Raw genomic sequence first — 16,890 nt, 5'->3', positions numbered from 1 at the left:
ACTTGGGGATCTATCCCATATACACTCACCAAACCCAGACACTATTGTGGATGTCAAGACATGCATGCTCACAAGAGCCTGATATGACTGTCTCATAAGAGGCTCTGCCAGAGCCTGACAAATACAGAGGAAGATGCTCACAGTCAACCATTGGACTGAGCTCAGGGTCTCCAATGAAGGAGTTAGAGAAAGGACTGAAGGAGCTGAAGGGGTTTAAAACCTTATAGGAAGAACAACAGTATCAACTAACCAGACCCCCAGATCTCACAGAGACTAAACCACCAAACAAGGAGTACATATGGAGGGACCTATGGCTCTAGCCAAATATGTAGCAAAGAATGACCTTCTCTGACATCAATGGGAAGAGAGACCCTTGGTAGGGGAATTCCAGAGAAGTCAGATGAAAGTTGGTGGGTAGGTGGAAAACCTCATATAACCAGGGGGAGGAGGGATAGGATAGGTGGTTTCTGGTGGAAAACTGGCAAAGGGAATAACATTTGTAATGTAAATAAAGAAAATATACAAAGAGAAAGAAGTATTTATCACTAATATTTCATTCATTAGTTCAAGATAATTTTTCCAGGAATGAAGCACAACTCAGAGCAACATGATAGCTTGATTAAAATAGAATCATGGAACTAAAACTGCTCATCTTTTCTCCTCATGTACTCTGCAATCCTTCTTTCATTCTATAAAAAATCTGATTGGAAAAGTATACCTGGGTAAAAGTCAGAAAGGTTATTTTATAAAGATTAATTTGCATAGATTAACTGAATGACATCACACTCATAGAATTATTCTATTGAGGAGGCTCACACATAAATACAGACCCCATAAATTCACCTGAGCATGAGCCAATCCAAATACCAAAGCTAGTAATGGATACTTAACCATGATGGCACATGTTTTTCTTTTTTACAGAAGCTCAAAATCAGTAAATAGTTGTGATGGATATGGACTGACATAGATTTTTATACAGTTAATGAGAGGGAGGGATATGGAATCAGCCAATGAATTCCTATCACAACAACCTATTTCTGTCCAGTTTTTCCGGCTTAATCTTAGTGGATGACTGTGGGGCGGTGGGCTGTGAGAGGTAGCTGGACGCCTGGTCAAGCACAGGCATCAAACTCCAGAACCTAATGAGATGGTAGGTGTTCGGCTTTGCTCCTGGGCCCCTGGTTCCTTTCATTTATCTTTAGCCCTCCACAGCCCCTCCCACAGAGAGGTCTATGGCCATCAGTCACGTAGGAACAGTGCCTCAGGCTCTCCCACATGTAGATGATGTATCTCCAAGCTCTCAGACCAAGCCAATAGGGGTTATCTGCTGCCTGACCCTGACCCACCCCAAAACTGTATGTAAGAGCCTTATTGAGGAGAAGTAAAGGTGTGTGAGAATCATCCCATTGTCCGAGAGTTTCTGTTGCAAGAACTGTAACACTTGGGAAGAGATCTTCTCTCCTGAAGCACATTCAGGACCCCTCCCCTCCTTGCTAGCTAGCCAGCTTCTCACCAGCCCAGCCAGTACTGGCTCAGCGCAGAGAGACAGGTGCAGCACCTGGGAGCAACTGAGCCGTAACAGCGGAGACACAGGCAGTGGCAGCAGTGGAGGCATCAAAGGCGATTCCTTCTCCCTGTTCACACTCTATCCCCTTGGCCTGGACCTCCCCGAACCCAGCCAGGCCAGAGATCATCGTGGGAAGCCCTCTGGAAGAGAGACCCATAACTGGCACCCAACATGGAGCTTGAACAGCGACACAGCTGCAGGAATTGATGATGTCTTGGAAAGGTGAGCCCCCCAACTCTAAAGACAAACAACCTGTCCTTTCCTGCTGTGCTTTCAGTCAGAGCCATCCCATGGATTTAGATAAGCCAATGGGGAAACTGAAGCCTCTTGGCCAGAGCTACTCTCTGGTGCTTGCTGAAGGTCCCTCTGGCCTCAGTTTAAATCCCAACAGCCCACAATGGGGCATTGACAAAGATTCTCTATCTAGACTCTCTTTAAAACAAAAACAAAAACCTGATAATGCAGCAGCCACGTAAAAGCCACAGGATGGCTGCCAGTTCTTAAATCTGTAGGAAGGCTTAGCATTTTGGACCTCTGTGGAATCCCCAAAAGCCAATAGGCTAAGGAAATGTTCCCATTGGACAAAGCATTTCTCTTCTTTTCTGTCATGGGCAACTCAACATCACATAAAAAAATCACCCCAGGCCAGGGAAATATGTATCCTATTAAAATCCCATGAAATAAAAATAGCCAAAAAACAAGCCTCCTTGTTTTGAGAGGAAGTCCTTCAGATAGTGCCAAGCATGTCTAATGACAATATTTACAGTCCAGACTCATGGAGCAGAGTCGCTTCCCTCATAAAAAACAGAGATACCCAAGAAGGAAAATAAAAACCTCATGGTTTTTTGTCGGTCTTAGCTGAAATTTGGCAATGTATGGGAGCATCTAAAATAGGACAGACTGAGAACAACACAGCTCCTGACCCTCCTCAATCAAATGAACCCAAAGATCAAGGTCCCAAAAATCACCCTATATCAGACTTCACATCCTTCACCCAACTAATAAGAAAAATAAGATCTACCCACCTCTTCCTACTTATGCTTTGAAGGAAATGCCAAACAAACCATCTGCTCCTCCTGCCCCTCCCTCCCCTACTCAAAGGCAAGGCTCTATTAAAATACCAAAGTAGCTCTCTCCTGCCTCTCCCCTTACTCCACCAACTCAAATTCAACCAAAGAGAGATAAATCCCCTCCCCCTTCTCCAAGTTGCAAAAGTGAGAGACCTTCAAAGCTCATAGATAACACCCTGCCAAATTCCATAGTCCTTTACACTCAACCATCTACCATCCAACAGCTCTGCAATTTTCAGGACTCTCTTTCAAAAACTAACCCCGCCTCCCATGCTACTCAAGAGTCTGATACAAAATTTGAAACCCAAACTGATCAAGCATTCCCAGTTAATATCCACCCCACTGGAGCTAAACCACTTAACTGGTACCCACTCCAAGCCTCAGACCTAAAAGAACTCAGGCAAGCAGTAAAGAAAGATGGCATTCACACACCGTGAACAAAATCTCTCCTACAGAGCCATATTGCCAACTTAAACAGCCCCCAAGATTGGAGAGATATTTGCTGTTCTGACTTCCTGGCCAAATGTTTCTAGAGTGGGAAGCCTTCTTTCATGATGAATGCCATCAACAAGTCAGGCAAAAACAAGATAGAGGTGACAACACTCCATGGGGTTTTAATGAACTCTTTGGCCAGGAAGATTTCTCTACTAGAGCACAGCAAGCAACTCAACCAGCAAGGTAAAATGAGCAGGTCTGCTTCTGTGCAAGACAAACTTGAGATAGGTTCACTCTACACTCGGGGTCACAAGACCACACCTACTCCATGTTTTCTCTCTATCAGAAGCCCGGAAAATCCCTATCTCAGAATTAAAATGAGCTTAGAAAGAAAAATCTCCAACCCCCAAAGCCGGGGACCTTCTTCTTCAAACAATTGTTTGGGAAGGCATGACTTCTGAGTCTAGACTAGATTGCCGGGGTCTCCAAGAAGAGCATCATGATAGGTGGATTGTGGCAACCTGAGAAATAGGAACTACATCACACCAGATTTCATCTGTGGCTCAGGCATTTGTAGCAGCAGTAAAAACAGAAAAAAAAAATCTGCTTCAAATGTGAAGAAGCAGGACATTGGAGGAATGAATGCCCACAAAACTCTCCTTTCATGACAGATTCCAATCCCCCTCAGGAAATCTGTCCCAGCTGCAGAAAAGGTTTCCACTGGAGGAGGCTATGTACTTCTCTATATGATAAGAATGGTAAGACAGTAGAGCATTTAAACTTCAAATGGGGCAACCCTCAGCCCCAACAGAAAAAGGGACAACTACTCCCATAGAAGCCTTATGGGTGTCTAGAATCTCAGAAGGCTCCCATTAGTTAACCATTAATATAGATGATAAACCATTCAAATGTCTTATTGATAATGGGGCAGATAGGAAAATTTTAAGACAGCAAGAGGTCCCACAAGACTGGCAACTGATCCCTGGGCCCAAGCTCCTAGTCATAGGAGGTACCTCTCACTACCCTTCTGCAACTAGTTTGGTCCTTTTGCCTGAGGCAGACACCTAGCTGGTCTGCTACTGTGAAGACACCATATCCTGAGCCATCCTAGAGGAACCACTTCACTCAGAGTAATGGATAAGAATGCTCTCCTACTACCCTATGCCCCAGAACTATAACTGGGAACCTGAGGCTTTCGGGACACATCAGCCACCAAAACCCTGCCCCTCTGGAATACCACTCCACTTTCACCCTTCTTTGGTCCTTTTTTCTGGGGCAGACAGCTAGCTGGTCTACTCCTGTGAAGACCCCAATATCATGAGCCGTCCTAGAGTAACCACTGGACTCAGAGCAGCAGGATTTCAGGATCACAGGGGCATCTGAGTCCTAGCAGTTCTTCCACCCAGGAGCTCAGGATCATAGGATCACAGAGACAACTGGACTCTGAGGAGTTCTGAGACAAGCAAGATAACTGGAAAGAAATGCTCCAGTCAGAGACAGTGAGTGCAGATAGCACTAGAGATAACCAGATGGCAAAAGGCAAGTGCAAAAACATAAGCAACAGAAACCAAAGTTACTTGGCATCATTAGAACTCAGTTCTCCCATCATAGCAAGCCCTAGACACACCATCACACTGGAAAATCAGGATTCACAATTAAAATCACTTCTCATAATAATGATAAACAACTTTAAGAAGGACATAAATATCTCTATTAAAATACAGGAGAACACAGGTAAAGAGATAGAAGCCCTTAAAGAGGAAACACAAAAATCCCTTAAAGAACTGCAAGAAAATACAACCAAACAGGTGAAGGAATTAAACAAAACCATTCAGGATCTAAAAATGGAAGAATAAACAATAAAGAAATTTCAAAGGAAGACTGGAGATAGAAAACCTAGGAAAAAAATCAGGAGTTGTAAGGGAAACCAACATCACCAAATAAATAAATAAACATCACCAACAGAATATAAGAGATAGAAGAGAGAATCTCATGTGCAGAAGATACCATGGAAAACATTGACACAACTGTCAAAGAAAATGCAAAATGCAAAAAGCTCCTAACCCAAAACATCCAGAAAATCCAAGACATAATGAGAAGGCCAAACCTAAGGATAATAGGTATAGATGAGGGGGAAGACACCCAACTTAAAGGACCAGTAAATATCTTCAACAAAATTATAGAGGAAAACTTCCCTAACCTAAAGAAAGAGATGTCCATAAATATACAAGAAGCCTACAGAACTCCAAATAGTTTAGACCAGAAAAGAAATACTTCCTGCCACATAATAGTCAAAACATCAAATGTACAAAACAAAGAAAAAATACTAAAAGCAGTAAGGGAAAAAGGCAAAGTAACATATAAAGGCAGACCTATAAGAATTACACCAGACTTCTCACCAGAAACTATAAAAGCTAGAAGATCCTGGACTGATATCATACAGACCCTAAGAGAACACAGACTACTATACCCAGCAAAACTCTCAATTACCATAGATGGAGAAACCAACATATTATATGACAAAATGAAATGTACATAATACCTTCCCACAAATCCAGCAGTCCAAAGGATAATGGATGGAAAACTCTAACACAAGGAGGGAAACTACAACCTAGAAAAAGCAAAAAAGTAATCTTCCAACAACCCCAAAAGAAGATAGCTACACAAACATAATTCCTCCTCTAATAACAAAAATAGCAGGAAGCAACAATCATTTTTCCTTAATATCTCTTAACATCAGTGGACTCAATTCTCCAATAAAAGACATAGACTATCAGACTGGATACATAAATAGGACCCAGAATTTTGTTGCACACAGGAAACCCACCTTGTTTCTTGGGACCATTTGCTTGGAAGGTTGTTTTCCATCCTTTTACTCTGAGGTAGTGTCTGTCTTTGTTGCTGAGGTGGGTTTCCTGTATGCAGCTAAATGCTGAGTCCTATTTATCGTGTAATCCACAGTAGTAGACCAGCTAGGTGTCTGCTGCTCTAAATGCAGCGTCTCCTCTAGGATGTCTCTGGATAAGATGTCTTCATGGGAGCAGACTGGCTAGGTGTTTGCTGTTCTGAGTATAGTCGATCCTCTAGGATATCTCAGCAGGATATCTCAGCAGGATATCTAGGATTTCTCAGCAAGTGTCTGCTGCTCTGAGATAAGTGGCTCCTCTAGGATGCCTTGGGATGTGGTGTCCCCTGCTCTGCTGCTCTGAGGTCAGTGGCCTCTCTAGGATGTCTCAGGATGTGGTTTCAACTAGGGAGCAGACCAGCTGGGTGTCTGCTCCAGCCACAGGGATCTGGGCGAGGGGCAGAAGGGGAGTGGCTTTCTGCAGGGGCAGGGTTTGGGTGCTTGGCGGACCCTGTGGGCTCCCTGCTCCCAGATGTAGCTCTTGGTTGTAGGGCTGTAGGCAACTGATCTTACCTGCTGCTCTGAGATCACTGGCCTCTCTAGGATGTCTCAGGATGTGGTTTTCACAGGGGAGCAGACCAGCTGGGTGTCTGCTCCAGCCACAGGGATCCAGGCGAGGAGCTTATACAGATTTTTAAATCACTGCCAAAATGTCTTGCACTATATTGGCTATAGGGACAGATATTCTGGATTCAAATCTCATCTTAACTATCTACTTACTATGCAACTGTGGACTGATTCTTTTCCTCAGTAGAATATAGAGATAGATACACTTAAACTCTAAAGAAAGTCTGTGAGTGTGAAGTCAGTTATATGTGAGTATGAAGTCTTGCTGAGTACTGCCTCAAGAAGCTGTTTGTATTCTTTCAAATAAAGTATGACTGAGTCTACTGCTAACATAAATTTTATAAGGTCTGATCTTGCACTGAAATAGAAAGGGCTATGTTTGATTCACTGAAATTTTGAAGTCTGTTGAAAGTGGGGGGTTTTGGTTCATTTGTTTTGTTTTTTTTGTTTTGTTTTGTTTTTCAATTGGGATTGTAATGGAGATTGGAAAATCATGATAGCTTAAGATTGGCGGAAACAACAAGGGCAGTATTTGAAAAGGAAAATAATCAGACATCTTAGGCATCAACTGTCAATGTTAACTGTGATGAAGTAATGGGTTTATTAATTTTACATTAATATGCTCTTCACGGTCATGTTAAGCAAAAATTGATAGTAATGAAGATGGTGGTGCATCAAGTTTACAATAACATGGCTTTGGTTCTTAGTGTCCAGGCAGTTTGAAGGTATGTTAAAGGAGTCTATGGTGAACAATGTTTAAGTTTTTGCTATTTTTATAAAGATACAATTATTATTAAAATTGAGAATGCCAGATTTTGAATAAACAATTTAAACTTAAAAAATAAAGAATTGTTCAGAACTAAATCTTTTATTTAGGAGAGATGACAGCGGTTCTGCTCAATCAACAAAATGATGGGCTGGGTATTAGGTCTATCTTGCACCTTACTGACATAAATTGGTATAGTTATGCTCTAACTGTATTTTGAGAGAAAAGCTTTATTTTAACAGGAAGGGTGATATGTAGGAGGAGCTAAGGTGGGAGGGGTACAGAGAGGAGGACTAAGGAGAGGAGGAGGAGAAGGAGAGGAGGAGCTAGGTGATGAGAGAGAAAGAGAGAGGGGAGCCAGACATGGAGGCGGATGTTCACATGTCTCCACCAGTCAAAGATAGTTGATATATCTAGATTGGGTATTAGGTTACTCTTTTGATTGATATTGAGCATTACCAAACTTATAAAGCCTTTGGTTGACATAAAAAAAATTGTATAAAAGCAAAAACAAGAAGGGGGTATGGGATAGGGGTTTTCTAGGGAGGGGAAATGGGGAAAGGGGATGGCATCTGAAATGTAAATAAATAATATCCAATAAAAGATAAATTAAAAAAAGAATAAAGGCCTTGATATCTGTGTTTCCATATGTAATAAGAAGTGTGTGTACATCCCTATAGGAAAACAACTATAACTGTAAATACAGATTCACCTGAGATTGTGGTTTCTGGTTCATATTTGACAGGCACAGTTTTAATTTGATTTACATACAGTGTTATGCTTTGGTTCCAAATGTAAGTTAAAATGGAGTATCTTCATGGTTAAGTGCATTGAATAGAATATGTTAGAGCATTATTACCTTCACCTGTCATGTTTGTCGTGGAGGAAAAAAACATTGTTCTTGAACACTTTCGTGGATAATCATTTCACTGTGACAGGAATGCTCAATTAATTATCTCAGCATAACTTGATCTAAGAGTAAGCTTCTCAGTTCAGAAACAAGAAGTCATATACAATCCATGAGGGTAAAATAGGAAATACTTCACAGGTAAAAGTTGTCCTGATGGCAGAGCCTCTCAGAGGACAGCCAAACATAGTGTTGTGGTTTGGTGTCTGCAGATGGGATGGATCCCTAGGTGAAACGGTCTCTGGATAACCATTCCTTCAGTCTCTGCTCCATTTTTGTCTGTGCATTTCCTTTAGACAGGAACAATTCTGGATTTAAAATTTTGATATGAGTAAATGTCCCCATCCTTCAAATGGGGGCTGTGCCTATCTACTAAAAATGGTTTCTACAGGTTCTATCTCTCTTTTGTTGGGTATTTCAGCTAATGCCATCCCTGTTGGGTCCAGGGAACCACTTGCTTCACTGGTGCCTGGAACTTTCTAGTGGTTAACCCCAGATCCTTACCCTCCAGTGCTACATATTTCTATTCATTTTCCTGACCCTCTGTAATTCTCTCCTGTCTCTTCCCATACCTGATTCTGCTCCCCCTTTCTCCCTCTCCCTCCTGTCTCCCTCCCAGGTCCTTCCCTCCCTTTACACCCCATGATTATGTTGTCCCCTGAGAGGCTCTGCCAGCACCTGACTAATAGAGATGCAGATACTCATAGCCAACCCTTGGACTGAGCCTGGGGACATCAATGGAAGAGTTATGGGAAGGAATGAAGGCACTGAAGGGGATGGTAACCCCATAGGAAGAACAATATCAACTAACCAGACCCTCACAGAGCTCCCAGGGACTAAAACACCAACCAAAGAGTATACATGGAGGGATCCTTGGCTCCAACTACATATGTAGCAGAGGATTGCCTTAACTAGCATCGGTGGGAGGGGAGGCCATTGGTTCTGTAGAGGCTTGATGCCCCAGCATAGAGGGATGCTAGAGTGGTGAGGTATAAGTCAGTGGGTGGGTAGAGGAGCACCCTCATAGAGGCAAAGCAGAGAGGGATTGGATGGGGGTTTGCAGAGCAGAGAAGCAGAGACCAGGAAGGGGAACAACATTTGAAATGTAAATAGGCATAATTATGTTCTAATTGTATTTTGAGAGAAAAGTTTCCTTTTAACAGGAAGGGTGATGTGTAGGAGGAGCTAAGGTGGGAGGAGTACTGAGAGGAAGAAAAGGAGTAAGAAGAGGAGAAGAAGAAGGAGAGGAGAAGCTAGGTGATGAAAGAGAGATAGAGGGGGGAGACAGGGAAGCAGATGTTCATGTATCTCCACCAGTCAAAGATAGTTGATATATCTAGGTTGGGTAGTGGGTTACACCTCTGATTGAACAATACCAAACTTATAAAGCCTATGATTAACATTTCTTTAAAAAATGTATAAATGCAAAAAGGAAAAGGGGGCATGGGATAGGGGTTTTCTAAGGGGGGGGGGGGGGGGGGGGAATGGGGAAACCGGATGGTATCTGAAGTGTAAATGAAAGATCTAATAAAAAAAATAAAAAATAAAAAAAAAAATAAAAATAAAAAAAAAGAAAATAAATAAATCTACAAGAATTCTCTCAAAAAAAAAGAAAGAAATGTAAATAAATAAATAAAATAACAAAAAGCTTCTGATGGGGGGGTGCTGTAGCCAGAACGGAGGCAGTGAGGGGCTCCTGACCCTGGACATGCACTGCAGGCTGGGGGGAGAGGGGGCTGCAGCAGCTGAATGGCATGGTGAGGGCTGCAGATGCTGGAGGCATACTTGTAGAGAGCCACAGCCCTAGGAGCAGCAGCAGCAACTGAAGCAGGAGGTGCAAGGTTTGGCACAGCTGTAGGGACACCTCCAGACTGGCAGATCTCAGTCAGCCCTTGTTGGGCGGCACCAGCCCCACCAAAGTCCATAGCCAGGCAGTCCAGGCACTCAGACCTGACTCTCTGAGTAGGAAGGCCACGAGAGACCAGTTGGAGCGAGAAGTCGATGCCCAGACTGCCTTAGAGCACTTGACATTCCTTGGAAACTGAGGTGTCCCACCTTGCTGCCAGCATGGATTATGCTTCATTTGTACTAACTGGTTAGGCATGTAATAATGGAGGTCTTCCCTGAGTCTGTGGAACTGCAGGCACAAAGTAGCCACCAGCTGTGGGCTGGAACTGATTTAAAATGGCATTGGCAGGGGGTGCCCTCATCCTGGCCACACTCTGCTTGTACTGGTTAGTCAGGTGAGCCTTCCGCTCTTCCTTCCCTTGGGCCAGGGCAATGTACAGCATACAGCGGCTTGGAGCCCACAATGGATCTGTTCACCTCGATGACAGCTTTGACCACCTCTTCAGGAGAGGAGAAACAGACAAAGCCAAACCCTTTGCTTCTTCCTTCTAGCATCACCTTTGCACTAGTGATTGATCCAAAAGGAGAAAACTCTTTCCTTAATGTTTTTTCATCCAAGTTCTTAATGTAGTCATTCACTCATCTCCTGCTTCAGCTGCTCAAATTTTCGTTTTAATTCAGCATGAGGTTTTACTTTTTTCTACGCACTGCCTGCGAATATGGCTTTCCTGCTCATTTCTTTTCCATTCATTTCTTCCATAGCGTTATTGGCATCCTTGTTTTTCTCGAGTGAACTCAAAAAAATCTATGCAAGTCCTTGTGCCTCTCAGACAAGTTTTCTAATTTTAAGCAACATCCCCAGCCCCAAGAGGAACATAATTTTTCTTCTTTACATTTTTAATGTATTCTCTCGTATATTACATCCTGACCACAGTTTCCACCTACATCCTCTCCTCCCAGTCCCTCCTCTACTTTCCCACTTCTCACCCACTCCTCTTTCACTTTCTGTCAGAAAAGCACAGGCTTTTTAAGTATATCAACCAAACATGGCCTGTTAAGTTGCAATAAAAGTAGGCACCTTTCTTCATATTAAGGCTGGACTGGACAATCCAATCCATCCTGTTTCTTAATCCCTATGTAGATTATAGAGCACATAGCAATGTGCACATTAACTGAGATGCATAACTAAGAACCTTATATTTCCCCCTTGGAAATTATGCTGCAGATAAAGTGGGAAGAATCAATTAATAAAATAGGAATCCTCAGCTCAAGGGGACCTCCCAAGGCCTAACATGATTACTGAAGCTATGGAACACAAAAAGGGACCTATCATAATAGCACTTTGGAAGACCCAACAAGCAACTGAAAGAGTCAGAGGTCTGGTTGGGTCGGGGTGGGGATGGAGACACCCTCATGGAGACAGGGGTAGGAAGGAGGTATGGGATATGGAACAGTCTGAAGGTAGACCAGGAGGGGGGATAAAATGTGGGGTGTAAAAACATAAATAAATAAATAAATAAATGACAAAAAATAAAATAGGAATCCCATATGCCATCTTTACTTTGCCCATTTTTATCTCTGGTTCACTTTGACTATGAATATAGACTGTGGGAATATAGTGAATTTGGTCTTAGTTGCAAATAAAACTGTAGGATTTTACAACATCAACTATACAGGCTTATTTCAAGTAAAATATGCAAGAAAAAGAGAAGATGTGTTTGCAACCAAAGCAAAATTTCCCTTGAGAGCCATAGCATTTGTTTTTATTATTCAGCCTTTTAAAAAAAATCTAAGAATGTTGAGAAGGCTATCTAGATATTTCTAGGAAATACGCTGGTTTTAAAGTGAACTAGATTTCTTTCAGTCTACTATGGGATTTATTCTTTTTTCCTTTCATTTAAAAATTAGTTTTATTATTACATTTTTGTTTTTTAATTATTCAGTGTATAATGTGTTTTGTTCTAATTAACCTGTTACTTATCCCAGATCCTTCACATCACATCACATCCTCATCCCAACTTCAGATCCCCTGTACATACACTACAGAGACTAATTGTTGTAGCTGTACTATTCATGAGTTTAGAGGTCTCCACTAGGGGATAGAAATCTTAACAAGAATGAGTGCTCTGAGGAAAATGGACTCTCCCAAAGTCAGTAGCATTTAGTTGACAATGTACCTCAGTTCGGGGTGGGGCTTTGTGGGTCCCTCTCCCCAACTAGTCTGTGCACTAATAATATTATTTTTTAATTACTTTTAATTTTTATCAAATTTCCTCCTTATGACCTTCACAAATTATACTGGTTATTTGATATTGGACAAAAAAAAACAGATTTCTGCTTTGTAAAGAGTTTCCAAAGACCTCTCCTGGGTCTGCTGTTGTGTGGACCCCGGATTCCACCTGAGACATACTGGAAGGTCCACTCAACCCAGAGCCACAGAGGAACAACTGAATTCAGAGCGTCAGACAACATATCCTGAGATATCCTAGAGGAGACACTGCACCCAGAACAGCAGACACCTAGCTGGACTGCTACCTCGGAGGCACCAAATCCTGAGGCATCCTAGAGGTACCACTGTAATCAGTACAGCTGGAAAAGATCACAGAGATATCTGGGCCCCTAGGAGATCAGACACAAGCAAGATAACTGGAAAGGCAGGCTTCAGTCAGAGACAGCAAGTACAGGCAGCACTAGAGTTAACCAGATAGCAAAAGGCAAGTGCAGGAACGTAAGCAACAGAAACCAATGTTACATGGCATCATCAGAACCCAGCTCCCCCATCAGAGCAAGCCCTGAACACCCATTCACACCAGAAAAGCAGGATTCATAATTAAAATCACTTCTCATGACGATGATAGAGGACTTTAAGAAAGACATAAATAGCACTCTCAAAGAACTCAAGGAGAACAATGGTAGACAGATAGAAACTCTTAAACAGGAAACACAAAAATCCCTTAAGGAATTGCAAGAAAATGCGACCAAATGGGAAAAGGAATTAAACAAAACCATGAAGGATCTAAAAATGGAAGTAGAAACAATAAAGAAATCACAAAGGGACAATACCCTGGAGATAGAAAACCTAAAAAAAAAGATCAGGAGTCATAGACACAAATATCACCAACAGAATACAAGAGATGGAAGAGAGAATATCATGTGCAGAAGATACCATGGAAAATATTGACACAACTGTCAAAGAAAATGCAAAATACAAAAAGCTACTAACCCAAAATATACAAGAAATCCAAGACACAATGAGAAGGCCAAACCTAAGGATAATAGGTATAGATGGGGGGGGGGAAGACACCCAACTTAAAGGACCAGTAAATATCCTCAACAAAATTATAGAGGAAAACTTCCCTAACCTAAAGAAAGAGATGTCCATAAATATACAAGAAGCCTACAGAACTCCAAATAGTTTAGACCAGAAAAGAAATATTTCCTGCCACATAATAGTCAAAACATCAAATGTACAAAACAAAGAAAAAATACTAAAAGCAGTAAGGGAAAAGGGCAAAGTAACATATAAAGGCAGACCTATAAGAATTACACCAGACTTCTCTTCAGAGACCATAAAAGCCAGAAGATCGAGGACCGACATCATACAGACCCTAAGAGAACACAAATGCCAGCCCAGACTACTATACCCAGCAAAACTGTCAATCATTATTGATGGAGAAACCAAAATATTCCATGACAAATCCAAATTTACACAGTATCTCAACACAAATCCAGCACTTCAAAGGATAATTGATGAAAAACTCCAACACAAGGAGGGAAACTACAACCTAGAAAAAGCAAGAAAGTAATCTTCCAAAAACCATAAAAGAAGGTAGCTACACAAACATATCTCCACTGCCAATAACAAAAATAACAGGAAACAACATTAATTTCTCCTTAATATCTCTTAATACCAATGGACTCAATTCTCCAATAAAAAGACATAGACTATCAGACTGGATATATAAGCAGGACCCAACATTTTGCTGCATTCAGGAAACGCACCTTTGTGAAAAAGACAGACACTACCTCAGAATAAAAGGTTGGAAAACAATCTTCCAAGCAAATGGTCCGAAGAAACAAGCTGGAGTAGCAATTCTAATATCAAATAAAATCAGTTTTCAACCAGAAGTAATCAAAAAAGATAAAGAAGGACACTTCATATTCATCAAAGGAAAAATGTACCAAGAGGAACTCACAATTCTGAACGTCTATGCCCCAAATGCAAGGACACCCACATACATAAAAGACACTTTACTAAAGCTTAAAGCATACATTGCACCCTACACAATAATAATGGGAGATTTCAACATCCCACTGGCACCTATGGACAGATCATGGAAACAGAAACTAAACCGAGACACAATGAAACTAACAGAAGTTATGAACCAATTGGACTTAACTGACATCTATAGAACATTTCATCCTAAAACAAAAGAATATACTTTTTTCTTAGCACCTCACGGTACCTTCTCCAAAATAGACAATATAATTGGTCACAAAACAGGCCTGAACAGATACAAAAAGATTGAAAGATTGATACCTTGAAGGCTGAGCACTGAGTGGGGGGTAGAATCTGAGGGTGGGGAGGGGGATTGGGGGGTAGGTGGGTAAACACCCTCATAGAAGCAGGAGGAGGGGGGATGGGATAAGGGGTTCCTGGTAGGGGGGGGGAATGCAGTAAGGGGATAAAATTTGAAATGTAAATATTATATCCAATAAAAGAGGGGAAAAAAGAAAAGCGGTTAGAATCAACATCCTTAATAAAATGTCAGCCCTCTTAAAAAAAACTATCTTGATACTAAAATTTGTTTTGAGAATTGTATATTGCAGAATGATCAGCCTTGGTGTATCTACTCAACAAGCAAGCTGAGCAGACCTGCACAAACCTCTGAGATCCGGGAATTCCATCTGGAGGCAGTGAAGACACAGCATCAGAGGCTTGTCAATTTGCTCTTTCCCCCACTCCTCTTCTAATATCTCAATGCCCATAATCAGCTTGAAGAAGCTAATGAAGAGTCAGCGCCCCTATTCCCTGGGCTTGGGGATTAAGGCGGTAAATGAGGGGCTGTCTTTCTAGGGAAAAGTAGTGGTTTTGTGGGAATAGAGAGGATTAGCTAGGGTTTATTGCATAGCCATAACCTATTAGTAGAAATCTGTATAATTAGTATCAAGATGAAGATATAAATTCTTAAATGGCACCAATTTACTTTGATTACAAATTTTAAGGTTTTCATTGGTATGAGCTTCTTATTGATATAAAAGTGAGATGAATATTGTTACTCTCATAGGCATTGTACCAGTATAACACATTTAGGAATACAAGGCTTAGACCTAGTCCTTCTTTAACTTTTTTAACTGATTTAAGATGGTCAGCCTGTGAGTTAATGGACAATAGCAAATTCATGGCTTGGAGTTTATTGTTAGGGTGTATTCTATGTTTTATTTAGAAATAGCTGAGTGGAGTTAACAAGCAACAGTCCAGATTACTTTACATGGATAGTTGGTTTTCAAAACATCAGAAATCCACAGAATTGACATGACAAACATTTCTGTATTAATGTTCATTTTGATTAGAGACCTGTCTGCTCCTGACAGCTTCCTATATTGAATTCTAAAAAGAAATTGAGCATCTTTGGAGTTACTCCAGTTGTGGTGAGACAGCCACTAGGCAAGAATTGCCTCTCTCCTTCTACAGACAAATTACTGTCCAGAAAAGGACACACTTGCTGAATAGTCGACTGATTATATCTGCCTAGACAGAGTAATCAGTCCTTAATAATTCTGCATCACTAAGGTCTGTCAGATGATCCTGGGCCAGAAGGCAGAAGAACAGATGCTCCAACGTTCGGTAGTATAGGGGCTTTCCAAGTGTTCAGAGGTCTCTATAAATTGGCTAAGTTTTAGAAGCTATGCTTTGTGCTTCCCACAATTATAGTTAACTCAATCATTCTGGATCTCTGAAGGGGTTGAAAACTTATAGCCTCATAGCCAATTCTGGCTATTTACCTTGAGAGAAATGATTTGAGTGGATGGTCGTCAGCTGACATTCATCTTAAAGCCAAGGAAAAAGCCAGGTTCAGAACTAAGTGTTTTAGTTAGGAGAGACGACAGAGGTTCTGGTTAGTCAACAAAATGTTGGACTGGGTATGAGGACTATCTTGTACCTCACGGGTACAAATTGGCATAATTATGCTCTAATTGTATTTTGAAAGAAAAGTTTCATTTTAACAGGAAGGGTGATATGTAGGAGGAGCTAAGGTGGGAGGAGTACTGAGAGGAAGAGAAGGAGTAAGAAGAGGAGGAGAAGAAGGAGAGGAGAAGCTAGGTGATGAAAGAGAGAAAGAGGGGGGAGACAGGGAGGCAGATGTTCCTGTATCTCCACCAGTCAAAGATAGTTGCTATATCTAGGTTGGGTAGTGGGTTACACCTCTGATTGAGCAATACCAAACTTATAAAGCCTATGATTAACATTTTTTTAAAAATGTATAAATGCAAAAAGGAAAAGGGGGCATGGGATAGGGGTTTCCTAAGGGGGGAATGGGGAAAGGGGATGGCATCTAAAGTGTAAATAAAATATCTAATAAAAAAAAGAAAAAAATAAACTCCCAAAGCAAAAAAAAAAAAAAAAAAAAAAAAAGAGTTTCCAAGATTTCATAGGGGACAATAAATATTGGCTCTTTAGGATTACAAATCTTAGAATATTTTCACTGCTTGTAATCCGCCATATAGTCATGGAAGCATTAAGATGTTTAGAGTTACTTATTTCTCTATACTCAGCAGCCATTGACATTTGTCCTTCCTAGAAGACAGTTTGAGAACCCTGAG

General features: G+C 41.3%; 1 pseudogene; it reads right to left on the bottom strand.

Annotated features, from left to right (window-relative positions):
* Positions 1–9,817: 9,817 nt before the first annotated feature.
* On the bottom strand, positions 9,818–10,825 carry LOC143435554 (polyadenylate-binding protein 4 pseudogene; annotated as a pseudogene).
* Between the last annotated feature and the right edge of the window lie 6,065 nt (positions 10,826–16,890).

This window comes from Arvicanthis niloticus, chromosome X, assembly GCF_011762505.2.
Source record: "Arvicanthis niloticus isolate mArvNil1 chromosome X, mArvNil1.pat.X, whole genome shotgun sequence".
NCBI lineage: Eukaryota > Metazoa > Chordata > Mammalia > Rodentia > Muridae > Arvicanthis > Arvicanthis niloticus.
Note: the sequence above shows the minus strand (reverse complement) of the source record. Positions and strands in the feature narration are given on the sequence as shown.